The sequence below is a fragment of the Nilaparvata lugens genome, chromosome 2 (assembly GCF_014356525.2).
Source record: "Nilaparvata lugens isolate BPH chromosome 2, ASM1435652v1, whole genome shotgun sequence".
Lineage (NCBI taxonomy): Eukaryota > Metazoa > Arthropoda > Insecta > Hemiptera > Delphacidae > Nilaparvata > Nilaparvata lugens.
Window position 1 is genome coordinate 73,994,729 of NC_052505.1, and position 21,905 is coordinate 74,016,633.

Consider the following 21,905-nt stretch of genomic DNA (forward strand, 5'->3'; position numbering starts at 1 on the left):
TTTTTGTCATTTTATAAAAAAATTATTATACTATTAAGAAAACGATTGATAAATGCTCAATTGATTGATTATCGGAATAGTATTTTACAACACTTGTTTGGTAACGCTAGTTTTAAGCATGAGTGTGATTCTTTCACATCAGCTTTTCATCATCTCAGGCTAGCAGCAAGAGATCAAACTTTTCAACAATCTTCAATATGTCTTGGCTTCTCTCTATGTACCTTGGTTTGAAGCAGAGAAATTCCCTATTTCGGAACTAGGAAAAATGATGAAATACTTTGAAGAAAACATATGATTCCATTACAGTACAGTATGCTGCAATAAGATCATATGTTTCTTGTCTCACAATCAGCTGTTTACCGGCTCGACGTATGGAAAACAGCTTAATTTGAATGACCATGAAAAAATAGTATCTCAAGCCACAAGGACGGGAAGGGGCCTTTTGCAGGCGAGAATGATGTTTTTAGTCGAGGCGTTAGCCGAGACTAAAATCTCATTCGAGCACTGCAAAAGACATTCACGTCCAAGTAACTAACACTATTTTTTGTCATAAAAATCTAGAAAATAATAATTGAGAAACAGAAAACATTACCTGCCTGTGCTGACATTACTACATGCATTCTATTAACATAACGTAGTTTACAAGTTTCGAATCAGGAATTTCTTGATTGTAGTTGACAAAACTTCCACATGGAGCGCTAAAAGGCGGCTTTTGTACTAGTTTTCTGTTCCAAATTCGGAAATAGGAAACATACTCGACTGTAAAGAAAACATATGATTTTATTACTGTATAATATGCTGTAATGAGAATCATATGTTTATTTATTCTACAATCAGCTTTATTTCATGGTTGTGAAACAACTGGAATTGAATGACTATGACAAAAACTATAAACATGATCATAGTCAACCGCACCAGAATAGTCCGATGGAAATTGGGACAGATGAGAGCAGCGTAGCCAAATAAGAGTTGATCAACGTTGTCCACAGCTGATCATGGATGAGAATCGATTATTGATATTTCTAAGAAACACCTGACAAATTGACAACGTCTATTATTGCGGAGGGATGAGGAGGAACGCAGCCATTCCAATTTCCATTGGACAATTTTTGTACGGTTGACGGTAGGAAATTTTAACAACCTTTGCTGTGAAAAATAACAAAATTGATGGAACAAGATCAATTTTTAACATATTCTGATTTTTATTAGTGACTTTCTTTTAACATTATTCATTTCTCAACCTTCAAAAAAGTTCAATTATCTTATCAAGGTCGAAAATCAATACCTTCGCCTCTTATGAGATTGCTCATTCATTTGCAGTCTGCGAAAGTGTGAACAGTTCCATAGGATTCAATGGTACTCTTAATCAGTCATCAAACATGGTTGCATACCTTTGGCTGATGATGCTCATAAGGGTGCATGATTTGTACGTTGATAATCCATTAAAATATGAACAATGAATGCCAGGCGGCATGAGAAGCAAAGCGTCTGGAGCAATACATCACTGGTTTTCTTCTTCGTCACTGGAGATTATATCACTCAATTCTTAGTTTATTGAAAAATTCATTCTACTTTTATAAAAAAAGATCAATTTTCCAGTTATTATCGACTCATGACGGATATTTGAATGGAGAATGACTGAAGATAAAGTCCTAGTTTTATTCCCTTGTAAGTCTGTAAATGGATCAACTGTAACATTTGAATTTTATATTATATTGCTCTCTCTCAGTACAATATTTTTATCATCTGTAAAATGTAAATACAGTATGAACATTATTTTCAATTTTTCGTGGCAGTTCAGAAGTAGCTGAACAGTTATCGAAAAATCACGTTGGTCGACGTTTATAGCTTCAGACGTTGGGAAGACTATAAATTTTTATTACATGCTTTTAAAAAGTGTAGAGAGGAAAATAATAAAAATAATCCAAGTACAAAGTGGAGATCATCAAATTCTTCCAACAAAGAGACATTTTAAAGGAGAGCAAGATTAGAGGACAATCATCAATAGTCCCAGTATCTTCCCTAATAAAATTGTTTTTCTCAAGAACTAGGAAGTTTGTTGGACAGTAACAAGTAGGTTTCATTGTATCATTTCAATGTATTACTGATAGTTGCTTTGGTCTTATACTCACGACGACATGTTGCCAGACATATTATATTATCAAGGAAATTCATATAATTTTTATTGCGCTATGAATTCAATTCATCCATTGCACTCAATACTTCTTTGCTACAAAAATATATCATTATATTACTCCTAGGCACAAATGGGAAAGAACGTTTGGTTTTACTAGCTATGAGCAATAAATAATATTGTTCTAGACAGTTCCGACAGAATAACATTGATAACAAATGGGGTAATTAAATGTTAAGTTTGATGTCCGATGGTTTTATCTTCGTGAAGTAGATTTCACCATATTTACGACCAAAAATGCTCTCATGGTGGATGGGACAGAAACATGAAATAAATTATCGTTCTAGTTTTGTGACCATCGGTATTGCTTGTATCAACTTATTGTAGTACGTGCAAATTGGAGACAAAGGATATAAACATAAAATCGTTCATGAAAAAAAAATCAATATCATTTATATAATTATTTGATTTGTCGCGAATAATAGCAAGTAATATCATGATCAGAAATTAAAATTATTATCCTTCATCAACAGAAATATATTAATGAAACATTACGAATCGTTATACAGTACGTTCTATCACAAAGAACGCATAGGCGAATATGCGTATACAAAAGTTCGAGTTTCTTTCAAAATCTGATACAATTCAGGCATTAATAATCTGAGGAATTCTGTACTGAAGACCAAATAAATGAATAAGGATTTCATATGATTGCTGATATGATATTACTGCCATGTACTGGTTTTCTTTCTATGTACTTGATGACTGTCCAGTTTCGACTGCGTCCTGTCACCGAGGAAAGAACAAAGTTTCACCTTTTTTCTGTTCCTCCTTTTTTCTGTGGGCCCGTGTAGTGAATAGTCCTTGTTTGGCGAGCGCACATCTTCTGTGATGAGCGTGTTGCAGCTCTGCTAAGTGGAAGGCGCTATTAAACAGAGTATCCACTTTCGGATAAAATTGATTTCATACACTGCAACTGAGAAAACTGTTACATTTGATACACAGGATATTTTTAATTTGAATAGTTCATCCTATGAATGCATGAGGCCTAACACTGGATAGTAATGTTGGAAGAAGGAACTCAATTCTAATAAAAATAAAATTATAAAGCAACAAATAATGTGGAAAAAGCATTCGAAATCATGTTTTTGATAATAGTTGATAAAATTTTTCAGTTTACTCTTTCTGTTTCAATAAAAATTTTAGCTTCGGATTATCAAATGTTAGTTGTGTACCATATTTATTGAAGAATCTTCTATAGTTTAGTTAATAAATGTTTATAGAAGCCTCTACAGAAAACTACAAAGAATACCTTTCTTATCGAGATAAATATATAACTCAACATTTTCGTTTAAAAGCTGCCTACAAGATTTTTTTTGTTGCTTTTGAAAATCCTGTCATTATTACATTTTTTAATTTTTGATTATGGACTGAATACTTATTGTCTAACATTATACACTACAAAAGTAATTCAATTTCTTTTGAACATGAAACATCCTTAATTCTTTTTTTTTGTGTGTTTGGGTGTGTTGGAGAAGAGAATTCTCGTTTCAAAAGAAGATTTACAAAATGATATCACTTCAATGTTTGAAAAAACCTACTCAGATGGAAATATCCATCTCGGATTATTGTTTGTTGTGTATAGTTGCATGTTAGTTGACTTGGTGTACGGAGTACATGAATGAGTAGAAATACACTACCCATGAATAGAGAAAATAACTATTTCACTCGTAAACTGAGAAGATAACTACTACTCATAAAACATGAGTTCAAGGCTCCTTACCTTCAATCTGAGTGTACTTACCTGTGAACTTTGGATCAGTGTATTCAACTATGAATGTTTTAAGCACTCCTCCCGTTGTGGGTTTGTGGAATTCAAGCTCACACTACATAATGGAATCAATAATTCTGTGGAAACAGAATTAATAATTATCTGTGGAAACAATAACAGTGGAATTATTAATCTTATCAGCTTTTCACTTTCCTTTCGAAATTAATGTTAGGCCTACTAGTTATTGTCATTGTTATTTGTTATAAGTTCCTGATATTATGAAAAAGTGAGAGATATAAACGGAAATTGTTAATTTTATTCAGATAGCTCACTACCGAATTGGAATTAAAAAAAATAGATTCAAATCCTCAACAAAGTAGTTAATATAACACAGTAATTTCATGGAAGAATGTAACATAATAGATAAATCTGATGAGAGAATAATTTAAATTTTCCCCAAACTCTCAGAACCTTCGTTATCAAGTTTCAATGTTCATATTGAGTAGTAGCTGCCTTCATTTCTCGAAAATAGTTTTTTCCATAGTATATTATGTAATATACAGTAGGCTACGATAGTACGATAGTGAATAGAACAGGTACAGAGTATCAAGAAGTATCATATGGAATGTAGTGAGCGAAATATTACTCTCAAATAGAATTTGAATTGCTCGACCTACTTCCAATTGTCAAATACACATAGCTAGCAGAAAATTTAATTCTGTTGCCATTTCCTTTTGAACAGACATGTTGAAGAGAACTCGTTCAAAGTGACTGTCAAATAAATATTCATCAGACTGCGTTCTATCTGTAACCTATATCTACGGTTAAACGACCGTTCGACTTTGACAGTGAAAAATACTTTCATTTGAAATCGTTTTACTGACTGCGAAACTCATGTAACCGTGTCACAACTTCCTCTATTTTTATCAGATCAGTCAGACAATCACTACTTTTTATCACCCGATTACTACGTCAGGTTTCAGGTACACCCAATAAAGCTTAGGTTTTACATTGGATACATAGATTTTAATATTAGTTCAACATTATCATAGACATGATGTCTCACCTTTGAAGTGCGTTAATACATCATTATCGAACTGTCTTTCACTTTCTGCATCGAGTGATAAGATAATTTAGAGATTACCACAACGAACTTCATTCAAACACTTTTAAAATTTAACAGTGCTTTTAAATTTCAAAAATGAAGTTTGCTGATTGGATAGAGGCATCATTTGGAACTTCAAATTTCATTCTCCCCTGTTTCTCAAATCCAATATTTATAACTCCATTATTCTTTTGAACCAATACCAGATTTGAATTGGAGGATTCTGCTCCAAAGGATGGAAGTTCACGACTAATGAGATTTAAATATTTTCAATTTCTCATCTCGAACGAATTGGATGATGAGGGATGTGTTAATAATAATCATGATCTTGTTTTCCCTTCAAGTATGCACGTTCCCACTTTCCCGTTCAAATATTAAATACCCAATTTTATTGTTCAAGTCCCCCATGTATTTTGTTGGCAGCTCTACATCCAACAATAACACGGTGCGTTTGTCCAAATTTATTTGATTATTCATTTTGAGATACATATGAGAGCACAAGGACCATAATTTCTCTATTGACACATGAACCAAATAAACAATTGGGAATTATCAATTATCTTCGAGAAAATATTCATAGTGAGTGTATCAGTAGTATAGATTGGTTACATAGCAAGCTGATAAAAAATTTCTCGATTCTCAGTAGCATTGGAACTATGTAAACTATATCTCAGAGACTTTGCAGCAAGTCTTTGGAATAGAAAGGAATCCTGCTTTGGTTGTAAGTTTTTGCTTTCTGCACTATTGGCTCTTCTGTATTCGCCCTATCGATCGATTGGCAAGACGGAAACTTTTCAATATTTCTCTTGAAGTAAGCTTTTATTTCTCGGCATCCTTCATCATCCGTAACGAGAAAGAATCATTAGTCCCTAAGTCTAAGAAGAATTGATTCCAAGGAGAAATTTCTTTTCATAAAGAGTTTCCGACAATATAGAAATTAGGAATTGAAGAAGTTTTGGGCAATAGCCTGTTTTCTCTTTCCCGACTATCGTATTGTTTGCTCTAATAAATAAATTAATACAATACACCTATACAATTATTGTAATACACTTATACAATGCAATACACTTCCAATGCACTACGCTTCATGTTATACAAAGTGAGATATTAGATCTATAAAGAGATATATTTATATATTATATATTATATAGATAAGATCCGTCCGATGCGTGCCGTCCGTCCGATGACGATCTCTGTGCGCCCACCTTAACTCTCACGGTACTGGAATAAATCCATCCACATATTCACACCCGATTATTAACTTACAATAAATTATTGGACTTTCAACTCGAACAATCAACATATATTTGATTGATTCCAGTAGAAACATTTTTTTATTGGCTGTTGATGAATGAATGCTTTTTCATCCATCAATTAATCTCCAAAAATAAATTGACTCTCACATTTATGAGCTTCAACATTTGATCAAATTGAGAAATAATTCGATGGATCAACAAGTAAAACTTGTCATCATAAGATTTTAAATTAATTTATTGCAGAAAATACAAATTAATCACTATCACAATAGCAACAATCTTAGCTACATATCAGAAGTTATGTGTGAGTTGCCATGCAAATCCATTTAAAAACGGACTTCAACCTATGGCACGATCACACGATCATCACTTAAAATAACCAGTTAAACGTACTTCTAACGAACAATACATATGTAACAATATTCATAATTTTATTGGTCACTTGGCATACAACAAAGTAGAGTGAACCCCAGCAACAATGTAATGTCTGATAAATCAATTATTGCAGGAGATATTATCTTTCACTTCTCATGAAGGGCTCTGAAAAATCCAATAGATTTGATTATTATTCTAGTAAATATGATTTCGCTGTAATGGAGACTGTGGCCTATTATAGGCTGGGGACACAGTGGTCTATTATAGGCCACAGTGGTCTATTATAGGCCACAGTGGTCTATTATAGGCCACAGTGGTCTATTATAGGCCACTGTGGTGAAAGATTCCAATTCGTTAATTTATTATTTTTCACGTGTTATACAACAGTAAGCATTGACAATAGTAAAGTACATTGAAAACATGAAAATTATAACATTCATATGAAAACTTCGACTTTTAACTTATAACTTCGACTTATAACGTATAACTTTGACTTTGACTTATTAAGAACATTTCAACATAGTTAAAATATTATTTGAAAGGTAATAATTTCTTGACGCGTACAGTAATTGAATATTCCGTTTCATGTTGTGACGCCTGAAGGATCCTAATGATAAGTAAAGGGCACCTTTCTACCACACCACTCGAGAGCAGCTGTCTGCCCCTAAATTTGTGCAAGGGCACATTCCATCAATAGCCTGGCCCCTGGCCCCACTGCTACCTGTGCGATCCTGAATGAAGGAACACTGGAAAACACAGCTGTTCACCATTCGAATTCCGGTTTATTGGGTTGGGACACATTCTTCCCTGTAATTCAGAGCGACTCGAAAAACCGATACGACCGCATGTCGTGAAATACCAGCCAGCGCCTGGTGGCCACTTTTCCCCTATCAAATTACAAAACTAGCAAAATAGCGGTGAATCTTCCACATCATTCGTCAGCACAAAAAACCTTTCAACATGGATGATTGCTGTATAAACAAACAATTCTCTTATTGAACCCTTTTCCTTCCGCTGAAAATAATCTAAGTTTGAGAAAGAGGACCTGGAGATATTCATTATGATTCTATTCTTGTATTGATTGAGTTTGACATCCAGGAATTGATCTTGATATTCTAGAGAAGTGTTCAAAAACTCCATGTAGATGTTTGTGATCATATCTGAATCCATGAGATTCTTGAATTTTCTAAGAAACATCTTCACAGCTTCAACCGCCAGCATATTTTTTTTAAATGCCTTATCTTCAGAAAAATAAAATGGAGAACGATTTGTTCTTGCGAAGACACAAGAAAAAAGAGTTAACAATAATGAATACCTTATTAATAAGATTCAATCCAATTGTTGAATGAAATCGTATCATGAAACGACGAATCTTCCAATTCGTAAGCCAATAGACAACTCGCTCATTCACAGCGAAATGTTTATTATTATACATTTATTTGTTATCCATAATCCATTTAAAGGAGTTGATTAAATCTAATAGAAAGTGAATATGAGAGCAAACATAAATTGATGATTAGAAAATCGAATCAATAGTAATGGAAACTTGTCAACAGTCTCGAACTGGAGCTTGAATTTAATCGACGAATGATTTATAGGTTGGCGAAACATTCTGAACGATTGTTTACCGTTGTGGATGATGAATGTCGGAGGTCGAGAGCCGATGCGGAATAATTCATCTATCTCGAAATTCGGTACACGATGGATAGTGGAACGCACTCTAGTGAAATCCATCAAACTCGTCATCAAAATGCGAGAGTCGAATATAAATTGCTGGGATGGCGAATTGAAATTTAATTAGGTTAAGTAGGAGTATCAGAACAGTTTATATGATTTTGAGCTGCTCCTGTGCATGTGCGTGAGTGCGTGTCTATCGGTTTCATTTGGAGTTTGTCAGTCTGTGTGAAGTCAGTGGAAAGAACAATGTGATCTGTTATCCACTGTCATAGATTGGGGAACAGGATCCGTATCCATGATTGCCTCAGCTATCACAACAACCCCATCATGCTCCATCGAACATCAGCCATTCATGTTTTGTTTCTATTAATATATGGACTCTCCTCTATGGCAGAAACAGTCGGAATGCATTATCCGAATCGTTCATCTGCGTGAACATCAATAAACAATATTCGACTTTGGGGTGCAACACCAACCTTCTGCTCATTACTTATCACTCTTCTCAAATTACATGAGTCGACCTGAAAAGCATTAGAGATTATACCCTACAAACCTTCCATCTCTCTATGAATAATCATCTATAGAGTAAAAAATTTGAAAAGTATTCACCAATACCCAACTACGTAAGATATGTTATATTTGAGTACTCTAAAAGGAAATTATTTTCATTGAAGTATAACTTTCAACATTTTAAAATAATACAATTCCTGGACGGTAAATTAAGCGGTGAAGCAGTGTAATCACGTGTCAGTCACGTGTAACCTCCATAACCTAATATTGGACAACATTGGACAACATTAACTTTTTATCAAAATTCGGAAGAGGAACGGTTCAGGCTTAGCCTAGTTTCTCTTTCATGGTCATAATTATGATTATATTTAATAATGATTATATTCAATTATGATTATAACTATGATGAGTGTCTTGTTAATGATGTGTACAATCTTGTACAATAAATTAATGATGAATAATGAATGCCTTCACAATATTCGGAGAAGGAAATTTTAAGAGTAATAGTTGTATAAATTGTCTAATAATATTATTATATCTAATAATAATACTAGTTTATAATAATTTGTAGCACTTTTCAACTTGAACTCGATGGATAAAATGTATAATATTTTCTAAAATCAATAATTAATAGATATTACCTCTTTTACAAATCATTTACATTACAGATATATCGAATAATAAATAAATGTTGTACAAGCTAGAGGCAATTTATTTTTTTTTTAATGATTCCTTTAAATCATCAATATTTTTTTAAGTTCAAGGAGCAATCAACTCTCATTTATGTTATAACATGGCCAAGTATACACAAGATTGAATATACACGAAATTCCAAACTTCATCCAGCTACAATAGGCCTACATAAATCCATTATCTCAAGGATAAATTGCCATCAAGAAATGCTTGAATAAGTTCGAATGGAGCAAATAATCAGATATCTTATACTATACTCATCGCCTGAAAACTACTGTACGTTGAAATTGTTTGTTACTACCTCTCTGGAATAAATGAAGAAACTGACATTTTAGTCAGTGGAGTCACGTTATCGTTGAGTGAGAAGAAGGGTTTGAACTGCATTACGAGGATTAAAAAGCAATGATAATACCATAATAAACTTCGCAATACATGAATCGCTATTTTACTATTATCCTGAGACCGCTATTATCTCACGCATCATCCTTGTAATTATTATAAAGATGCAATTTCTACATGATGAGAAATAAATATATTTTAGCTTCACCTATGCACATGTGAACCAACCTGTTCTTGAACTACATTTAGAGTGCTCATAGATCAGAATTGAAATTATAAGAAATTATCTGAGCTGTAATTTTTGAAAAATTATCGCTTCAACTCGACCTGTGGATGAATCTCGACGCTTTTTTAATGATCTTACAACTCATCTTCTAGAACTGGTTTTATCATCAGCGACTGTAGTACCGTATAATATTTACTATCACTATTCACAGGTCTCAATTTTGATCGCCTTGGATGAATCACTTTGCAGAGAGTACAGAATGCACTATAGAATGTAGAATGTACATCCTGTTCCATTAGAAGCTTTTTTCTTTTATTTATTTATGGTAATTCCACACATGACAATGGCATTGGTTTAGTTCCTCTACTAACAGGATATACACTTGTATATAATACTAATCTTTATTCAAATATACATAAAAATGTACAAGAATGCGTCAATTAAAAAAAATAATTCCTTGAAAATATAACATGTCAGTCATAACAAATATATAAAAATTTACAATACTTATCCAATAGTCTTCAAGGATGGTTTTCCAGAAACTCATCCACGGAGTAATATGCTTTTTATCTATTCCACTTCCCATGACAAACTGCTTATAATTCGTTTATGAACTATTTTTCGACGATACTACAGCCAAGTCTTTGAACAAAAGTTATTGAAAAATCACGTGTGGAGCGCGAATTTTTAAATCGATTTTCAACACTGGAAAGTTGAAAGCTTATACAAGTTCGTTCAAAAAATAGCTAATATATGAGTTATTGTCTCACTTACGTTTGATTCTCACCTAAATTATTAATTGAAAAAACTACATCAGAATTTCATAATAACCCTTTATCAATTTTGTGTTGAGAACTTCACTCTCCGAACTTATACATCTTCCTGTTGAAAGGGCAAACGAACTTCAATAATGAAAACATTCTGGGAAACTTAACCACAAGGGGAAGCAAGGTAATCCATGGCCCTGATCATACTTGGATGTGTTGAGCTTAGTCATCTATAGGCTCAAGTTTCTTCAAGCTTTAATAACATAAATAAACTTTGTAAGTTCATCCTATGCCACGTTGGTCTAGATTCAACGGATTTGTAAGTTTGTGTGAACTGTGTGTCTCCATTTTCAAGGGATATCAAGTGGCCTACAGGCCCACAAAATAAATTCTAAGAATCGAAAGTTATATTCTCATAGTTCAGATAATATTATTCAAGACTCTCGCAAAACTGCATGAATATACTTCAATGAAAGAATAGGAAGAAGCGATTTCCTAGAGTCTAATGAGTGAAAGTTGGCTTTTGGAAAAACCTGAGGAGGTAAGGTTTTATAGTTTGTACTTTGGAAAGTTTACGGATTTTATTTTTGGATAAATTTCTTTTGATAATTTATCAATAAATGATCTTTGATTAGCATTTCCGTTTCTCTTCCACTATGAAAAACTCAATAAACTACAAAATAAAGTTACACTGATTTCCTCAGAAACTTTAAAGAGACGCAGTTTTGTTTACTGAGTTATTTTTGTAACTCTTTTGATATACCTTGTTTGCTATTCTGAACCCTTCTTATAATAGCCTAGTTAGGAGTAGTCACACAAAATTCCCATCTTATGTTATAGTCCCCCTTCTAGGAGCTTTTGACTGGACTTCCAAAACAAAACTGAGGTTGAAAAATATTCATGGCCATTTCTTTCACAATATACAAACACCTCAGACATTCTCATAATACGCTTTTGAAGAATAGAGAAATCGAATACGCGTCAACTCCAATTGACGCCTTGAAAAATGAGCCTGTCAAGATGTTAAACTGCTATAGAAAAATATGGGATAAGGAATTTTCTGAAGCAATGTCTGAGCTGACTGCCGCATACTCTTTGTGAGTTTCCAGATGAAAGCTTCACCTATGAACAATTCCGTGACAGTATGCCATCAATAACATTTTTCCACGCAAATAATGGCTCCGACCACGTCAAGGCTAGTCACCGGTTATTCTTCAAATTGATAGATATCGTTAAATTCTATCCATGCATTTGTCTCTGTGATGTTAACTCATAATATAGAGAAATCGTGAGCTGGCCCACGCATGAAGCATGACTTAAAATGACATTCAATTGATTAGACTAGAGTAAAGACTATCTTTCAAAACGGTGGAGGGGGAAATGGAACTTAGATTGTACACTAGCAAGAGGTTTGGTGATTTATAACAATGTTAATAATTTTTATTTCTTGAAATGCATTATAGTATAGTACGAATATTAGTAAGTACAACCGCTCGAAGTCCTACTATTTCATGATAACTCATAATTTGTAACAAATAATGAGTTATAACTTTATAATATGATAAATCATCCAATCAGATAAACTACAAGACAGTTGAAAACCGTATACCGTATTGGCTGGGAGATGGCCGAACGATTGCTCCAATCCCGTTATGCACAGTGATCAACCATCCGTAACCTAAACATTAGTTTGAAACTTTCATTTACAATTCTTTATTTTCAATTACATGAAGTCTTTTTTTCAGTCTCCTTTGACTATTCCTATATATATATATATATATATTTCATTTTTTATCCACCTTCCCTTTAAAAAAAATTTTCCCTTTCTCTTGTCTTTCCTCATGCATTTCTTGGATTTTCCTGGACCCCAAGCACCGCAGTCCATGCACAGTTGGAAGTCTTCATTCTTATTAATATTATAACTATTAGTAGTATTATTGTTTTTTATTTTTAAAATGTATGAAAATGATACTAATGAACATAATATTGTAATTACGGTAACTATTCAATAATTGTAAATAGAGACTGTTCCTGAACTCCCCCCTACACACAGACGTGCAGTCTTGTAGGGGGATTCCTTATATACTGTAAAGCTGTATTTTTTACTCGCCTCACATACGTAGAGAGATTTGCCAAATCATGTAGTGCTGTATCTAAATGCCTCACGTTGGGCCGGCAAATCATGTGGTGCGTTTTTTAACGGCTTCACACATGTAGGGTGAATCTTGTACTGAATCAATGGTGTAGAGGCTATAAATTTTGTAACTGCGTGCGTGGACGCTGAGTGTACACCAGACTGATTGACTCACTACAAGATTCAATACAGTTGTCGGAATCGCGGGAGGCCTAAACACTCGCTCACCCTTGATTCTTCTTATGACAGATTGTATGGAGATAAAACTTTCATAAGTAGTGTAGCGGACGCTAAACACTGAATACGGATACCTTAAAATTATTACCTGTGAAGAATGAGCATACAAAATCATACAGGTCGAGCAAAAATCCCGATGTAGATAATTTACGGGACTGCGTCTCTAATAAGTTCTGAAGGATAAAAATACGGTATTTGGACCAAATATCGTTCAGAATATACTTCGAGAGCAGAGTCTTGTCGGGTTTTAAGCTCTATTGTAGGAATTTATATGATCTCTGGCTGCATCTGCTGTACAATTGATGTGTTCGCTCCTAAGTCGAGGTTGGTAACAGATAAAAGCTGATATATGAGCAGGTAAGGACAAAGAATAAATATCTCGATCTGACCCCACTCGCTACATCCACTTAGACCTGTTCCAATATCCAGCTTAATTCAATTATTTCAATGATCGTATTCGATCGGTTCTTGATGATATAGAACGTATCAGACACAATAATTGACAGGCTGAAGAAATAATCGAACTCAGAAAACGAATTAACAAAACTGGAATATATTATAATAAAATATATGATCTCACAGTGCAGATTCAGAATATAATTTACAGATTGAAAGTGGTTTAACATTAACAAAAATGATTAGCAATTTTCTTGTACTTGCATGATATCATGCGTGATTCAACAGAATTTTACAATTGATAAAATTGAACAGTTTTGAAAAAATAGTGAAAAAATGAATTATAAAATATTTTTAAAATGCTCGGGGTCGTGGTTCTGGCAGCGGAGGATAGCTAATCAACTACAAGTTCTTAGAAATTCTATATGAATAAATTCTAGGCTCTTAAATGCTAAAGCGCTTGTCGGCGTGGCCAATAATTTAACGAAGAAAAATTTATGTTTTCTGCACTGTAATATTTTTCGAAGCGTAGATTGGGGCCCCTTTAAACTTATAACTCACGTGAAATTCCTTGGAGGTCGTGGTTTTCTTCTTTAGATCAAAATCGTTTGGTCGGCAGCAATCCAGGCTTCGGTTTCAGCACGTGGGGAATTTTAATTTAAATATCTCCTTCACCAAATTAATTAAGGGATAATTTACTTTAAACTTTTAATTTATCGATTGATGAATATAAATTTACAAATAACAAATAGATTGGCCTAAAATATTGGCTCACAAATAAAACATATAAAATCGAACAAGAATTTTTTACGAATAGGTCTTGGTAACTATAAAGAGATCTGAACGGTGAGGATTTCAAAAGGGAAGTGCTGTCTTTTTCTCTCAGCTTCTTGGCTAGACCTTTCTTCTGAGAATCTCGATGTAATAATTTGCATGAAAATTTGCCATTGGTAGAACGATTGTGACGTAGACGTGACGTCAGTGGCAGGCAGTAGAATATAATTCCTTTAATTACAATAATAATTCAATTTATGTAATTCTTAAAACTGCTTAATCTTATAGACATAGTTCCTCTCATACAATGTACATGTGCTAGCGTATATGATAAGGCAGGTTTGTTGTCTGATAGTAGATTAACATGTGTTGCTTTCAAACGATCACCTTTTTGGTGCTATTTCTATGCACTATGATTGGCTTAGGCTTGCCAAAGAGATTTAATTACCATGTGGTTCAGTTGAAGTAATCATTAATAAATTAATATTCTTATACAATTTTTATTATGTTTGAGACTGTTATAATTAATTTCTGCAGTTTTTACCAATAATATAATTTCATGCTATGACCTAGTTAGTTACAATAAGACTTGACATATAATATAATTTCTTAAGTAATAAATAATTTCAACGATAATACATACATTTTATTTTTTTTTTATTCGAAATTCTTGGTCCTTTATTGATAGTTTTATAATTTTTAGGAATGATATTATACCTTGCATGAAAACCGGCATGACATTTGACAATACTTTGAATCAGTCAGCTGCGTTCGAACTGTTTTAAAAACATCTGATCGATAGTAAACAAAGTGTAACCTCAAAATCACTGAGCAATTCATAAATAATTCGTGCTTTATTTGCAGAATAATTATAATTTTATTGAATAATTTTCTAGAAAATATTCGGTACAGAACGGTACTCTTATCTAATATACAGTTACTGATAAATAAGCTTTATCGCTCGGTCGCTAACCATTCCTTTAGCAAATTCTTTCATTTCAAAAGGTAATCACAATTTTCTCTCTTCTCATGAGATCTATTAGAAAGATTCATCACAATACTAAGTACAAATTAATGTAAAATGTTATTTGATTTGTTAAAACTTTTTGGGAATAAATTGATTTTTGATTTGATTTGATTTTGAAACACAAATTGGAATTGTCAACCACCTTTATAGGAAAAGTGGTTGAAAATTTCAATTTGTGTTATCATTATGGAAAAGTACCATTATATCAAACATAACTCAACTCTAATACTACAAGACAGTTGTTTAATTGTAATAGAATAATTTTAAGTTTGTTTGATGACATCTCACTATCTTCAATTTTTAATTGATTTGATTTTCTTCAAATTCAAAGAGAACATGAAGAAGAGTTTTTTTTTAGGTGAAGTGAAGGGTCTGAGTGGAAGAAGAATTTATGGAGAAAATCGGCCGAAAGTGAGAGAACCTTAAAGAAAATTTGTAGGCTGTGTTTGGTTGTGAAGCACTTTATAAGAGGTATTTGAAGGAGAAAGAGAGAGAGAGTGAGAGCGAGAGAGCATTAGAGAGAGGTATTGATGATTTGCTGCAGAAAGCGTTCATGACCTTGGTGGTGGTTGGGGTTACGAAAAACCGGAAATACCTTGGTACAGCAAAACCTGCGATCGAGATCTGGGGGTTGGCTGAAAGCGCTTTCTGCTTTTTAGTAAATTTGTCCGAAAAGGGGACTTGAGTTAAGTTCAAAGTGCACAGACGCATATAAGTGCTTCAACCAACCACGAGCGGCAGAGTTTTTCAATATTAGACATTCTTATTAAGTGCAAGAACAATTCATCGATTCAAAATTAGACATTTTTATCAAGTGCAAAATCAATTCATCGATTCAGTTCTAGAATTTCCCTCATCTTATCATAAACTTGTTCTTGTTACTTTTAAAACTAACAAGTAAAAAGGTTGTCTGTCTTCATTGAATATTCCATCTTGAAGAATTTGATTTTTTGGGACCAGCAGGTGCCCACTCACGATAATTATATTCTGACTTTCTGTACAGTAGATTTGTTAATTTCCAGGAACTCAATTTTGAACTTCAAATACAAATTCTGTAATACGTGATCAGACATAATTTTTATATCATGAATTTGATTATTTGACTCCTGCATTATTCCACTAGTTTTTACTTTCCTTGCCCTATATAAGGAAAGTATTGCTTTCCGAAAAAAATTATGGTACCCCAATTTCTAAATTGCTATACGTTCCAAGGTCCCCTGAGACCAAAAAAGTGGTTTTTGGGTATTGGTCTGTATGTGTGTGTGTGTGTGCATGAGTGTATGTGCGTCTGTGTACACGATATCTCATCTCCCAATTAACGGAATGACTTGAAATTTGGAACTTAAGGTCCTTACAATATAAGGATCCGACACGAACAATTTCGATCAAATGCGATTCAAGATGGCGGCTAAAATTATGAAAATTTTGTCAAAAACAGGGGTTTTCGCGATTTTCTCGAAAACGGCTCCAACAATTTTGATCAAATTTATACCTTGAATAGTCATTGATAAGCTCTATGAACTACCACAAGTCTAATATCTGTAAAAATTTCAGGAGCTCCGCCTCATTTATGCGAAGTTTGATTTTAGATTTTCAATTATCAGGCTTCAGATACTATTTGAACAAAAAATTTCAAGTGGAAAAGATTCAGCATGAAAATCTCTACAATTAATGTTCAGTAACATTTCCACCTAAAATTGAAAATAAGCTCGAAATTCGAAAGAATGTTATTATTTCAATTGCAAACTGTTGGCAACTGTTGATTCTATTAAATCATACACTATGAAGAGATAGCAGACTCCGTTTCTTTCCAGCGTTGTTCCCCTGTCATCAGCTGGCTAAGATCTTTGAATAGTAGACTTGAGATGTGCGTGCACACTAGCGTCAGGTATCAATTTTCATAACGGCAAGGAAAGTTGTGTGAGTGCGCCACACCAGATTTTTTATATAAGCATTATTCCACCAATTCTGTTTTATAAGTTCACTTGGTTATAAATAAGCAAATCCCACATGATAAAATTACAAATCAATATTACGTGGAAAACGAGAGAGATGAGGGAAAACATGAGAACTCAAAAATTCCTTATATGGGCGTTTGAAATTATATTGGAGTCTACAATATGAAGCTTCTATATTCGTTCAAAAATTCTTCGTGTCTCATTATTTCTTGGCATTTAGCTTATGTTGTTATAGAAGCATTCATAAAAACTGACGAATAGATTGGATTAGTACACTCACAGATCTGTTTAGTTAGTCTATGGTACAGTATATATGGTATAGTCTCAGAATTGTCTCCAGAACTGCAATTCAATACTATATGTCTTATAGCCTGGAGGTCCTATTAATTATTCTTTATCAATCCAGAAGCTTAGCTCTCGCTATCGCTGGGAAAATATTCCAGAAAGTCTTATGAAAAGGGCGTGATAGAGTTTCTCCAGGCAGAGCAGTAAGATTTCTCACAGCTATTTCACTTTTGATGCAACAGAATAACAATAGAACATTAGTAATATTTTGCATTGCGTCAAAGTCTATAATAGCAATCACAGACGTTAGCTAGGTCTATAAATGTGATTAAAGTGTTCAATGAATTATTATACTATTGTGTAACTTTTGAAATAAGCAGTTTTGATTAAGTAATAAACTTGATGATTTGTCGTATTCTAATACGTATCACAATACAGTTCCTACTTGAATAATCAGATGAAAACAATGGAACTAATTTATTTGATTCAATTTTCTAATCTTATTTTTTATCATATTAAGTCATTAACGTTGTGTATCGTATAGAGAATAATTCATGAGATGATTGAACTTGCTAATGACATTTTTACTTTCCTTGCCCTACTACCATAGGTAAGGAAAGTATTGCTTTCCAAAAAAAATTAAGGTACCCCAATTTCAAGTTTTCTATACGTTTCAAGGTCCCCTGAGTTCAAAAACATGATTTTTGGGTATTGGTCTGTGTGTGTGTATGTGTGTATGTGTGTGTGTGTGTATGTCTGTGAACACGATAACTCCATTCCTAATTAACCGATCGACTTGAAATTTTAAACTTAAGGTCCCTATACCATGAGGACCCGACAATAAGAAATTCAATAAAATTCAATTCAAGATGGCGGAAAAAATGGCGGATAATTACTAAAAAACCATGTTTTTCACGTTTTTCTCGAAAATGGCTCTAACGATTTTCTTCAAATTTATATCATGGATAGCTATTTATAAGCCCTATCAACTAGCATAAGTCTAATTTCTGGGAAAATTTCAGGAGCTCCGTAATATTCTTGAGAAAAATGGCGGAAAATGACTAAAAAACCATGTTTTTCACGGTTTTCTCGAAAACGGCTCCAACGATTTTCTTCAAATTTATACCATGGATAGCTATTTTTAAGCCCTATCAATTGGCATAAGTTTCATTTCTGGGAAAATTTCAGGAGCTCCGTAATATTCTTGAGAAAAATGGCGGATAATGACTAAAAACCAGGTTTTTCACGGTTTTCTCGAAAACGGCTCTAACGATTTTCTTCAAATTCAAGCCATGGGTAGCTATTCATAAGTCCTATCAAATGACATGAGTTTTTTCCTTGGAAAATTGCAGGAGCTCCGTAATATTCTTGAGAAAAATGGCGGATAATTACTAAAAAACCATGTTTTTCACGATTTTTTCAAAATAACTTGACCGATTTTTTTCAAATTCATACTCTGTATAGTTATTTATCAGCTCTATTAACTGGCATGAGTCTCCTTTCTGGGAAACTAATGGGGGGTCCACCCCATCCTTGAGAAATGGACTTTGTAGCCTCCTTCTCGTGCATGAGGTAGGTAGGTAGAGCAGTTCATAAAAAGAACACATAGTCGAGATATTTCATCTGTAGAACAGCTGTTTTGACGACTTTAAAAAAATGACGACTAAAAAAATCATTGAATTTCACAATTTACACAAAGGTAAAAGTACTCTGAAAACAATTATATATACACATATACAAAAGTCTGATCGTAGTTTCGAATATGAGCAAGGAAAGTTGTGTGAGTGTACCACACCAGATTTTTATTTATATTTTCAAATTCACATTTCAGCACCAAGTCCAGGGTCCTTGTTCCATCAATTGTTGAAAAGTTATAAGACTTGAAAGGCCGAAAAAATGGAAGAAAAATAGGGTTTTCGAGAATGCATCACTTAGAACATAAATATATCGAAAAGTATCGGATTTATGGAAAACCTCGACATAACAAAACTTGTAAGAAATTTATTAAGCTTCATTTTTATGTAGTTGATTATGTCAATAGAACACATTGTATCCAAGATATAAGCATTTAAGTAATAAGTGGGAAATGACCCTTCAGCACATGACGTAGGGGTTAGGATTTTTTATATGCTCACCTCCAAACTAGTCTCAACAAAGCAGCAAAGTCGAAAATTGTGTTCCAAACATTCCCTCCAAATTTCATTGTCAACTGATCTATTGTTGCTCAACAGAAACTTTCACTCTCAACACTGAAACTGCTGCAACAGTCGTAGGGGAATGCGTGAAATAATGAAAACATACATCAATTTGAAGATAATTTTATGCTATATCAGCTCATAATCAGCACGAATTTTTTTCATCAATCGTTCAAAAATTATAAGGCCGGGAAGATGGAAAAATTGGAGGCAGAAGTGTTTTTTTCAAAAAATGTCTCACCTTCAAGAACAAATATCTCAGAAACTATGTAATGAGAGATATGGGAAAAATGTGGAGGCAAAAGTTTTTGGTGATTCTGTAAGCTTCAATTTTGCACAGAATACTAATGTTCATAAGATGCATAGTTTTTGAGATATATGTAGAAAATGAAAAAATGGTACTTGCAAACCACCCCCACCCATTTAGCACAGGGGGTAGGGGTGAGGATTTTTGATATGTTAATCCTCTCACTATCCTTGAAAGAGCTGTGGAGTTGAAAATTGTGTTCCAAACTTTTCTCTCTATACCTTTTTGAGCATTCGGTGCCTGGACTATTAATATTGAAACAAAAATGATTCGTTTCAAGTTGTTAGTGAGATTGCAAGATTAAAGATTGCATTGAAAAAAAGCAGAAAATGAGATAATTTCCAGATTTGAACATTAGGCCTAGATGGTAGCTGCTGAAACAATAATTGAAATAATAATTCCTTGACTAAAATAAAAAGAAAAGCACAGCTGTATTAATGTTTATTCAATATTGACATGGTTATCGTTATTCAATTTCCTTGTTGTTACTTCCTTGACTATAACAAAGATGATCACGTACCATGGCGATTTTTTTAGTGTGTAATCACTTGACCTAGAAAAAAGCTAAATTGTCCTGCGCAATTATATGAGAATGAGTAATACCTTCGCTCAACTGTTTACTTTTCAACTAAACATTTGATAATGTTATCGGGCTTATCGCTTTTTTTACTTTTCTTTCTTTTGTTTCAGATTATTTAAAAAAAAAAACTGTTTGTCATAGTCCCACTATCAAGGTCTATGACTAATATGTGAATGATACTATAGAATACTACATCAGTATAGAATAGTTACATCAATTGAATAATGAACATGTAGTTTTAGCAGAAATAAAATTGTTTATACAATTTTGTGATACAGTATTACTGTATCGTTTCAATGAATAATTATTGTAGGTTTCAATATATATAATTATTGTAGATTTCAATAAATATTAGAGTCTCTTAGTCATGATTACATGCGGGCTTATTATTCCAATATAACTATTACAATATGAGTATTATTATTCAGTTTTCTCCATCATACAGTACCTGGAAAGATTTTAAACTCCGTTATCTGTTCAGCTAATAAACTTTTATTCCTTTCTCTCAATTTGTCATAACTAGTAGATCTAACTGTCTAGCAGGAGTTGATATGAATTGGTTGTTATATTGAGATTCATTTCTGTCAGCACTCCTTAGAAAAATATCAATACCTCCCATTCAATCAATACAGAAAGTTTGAAATGAACCTGACTATACTGTGAGCGTCGATAATAGCGTCGCTTCGGTACTGCTATTTTCGACGTCGATCAGCAACTGGCCCGTTGGTCTAGGGGTATGATTCCTGCTTTGGGTGCAGGAGGTCCCGGGTTCAAATCCCGGACGGGCCCGAATTTTTTTTTCTGATTAAATGTTTTCTTACCACAAATGCAAAGGTTATATTTAGGAAACAATCGAGTATATTTTTCAATTTCGTATTTCTCATGAATATATTCTAAGTTTAACTGTAGAGCTGTGCAATGGATATTATATTGAAACAATAAAATAAATAAATTGAATTAAAACATAATATAAATTATATTACATAACATATATAATTATCATTATATTACATGTACAATACTCCACTCATTCGGATTTACACTAAAGGCAATTATCATAATCAAATCAAATCAAATCAAATTCTTTATTTGCCATAATACAATACAATTTTTTCAAAACAAAAACACAATTAAAAACTTAATTTAAACATTAACATGA

General features: G+C 33.2%; 1 long non-coding RNA gene and 1 other non-coding gene across 2 annotated transcripts; one reads left to right on the forward strand and one right to left on the reverse strand.

Moving 5' to 3' along the window:
- Positions 1 to 2,335: 2,335 nt before the first annotated feature.
- On the reverse strand, positions 2,336 to 19,851 carry LOC120349980. The gene is made up of 3 exons (XR_005570553.1): positions 19,800 to 19,851; positions 3,939 to 4,067; positions 2,336 to 3,104 (listed from the first exon to the last, which is right to left on the reverse strand). It is a non-coding gene; the product is annotated as an uncharacterized LOC120349980 (long non-coding RNA).
- A 1,612-nt stretch (positions 19,852 to 21,463) lies between these two features.
- Positions 21,464 to 21,535, forward strand: Trnap-ugg. Its single transcript has one exon. It is a non-coding gene; the product is annotated as a tRNA-Pro (tRNA).
- Positions 21,536 to 21,905: the final 370 nt, after the last annotated feature.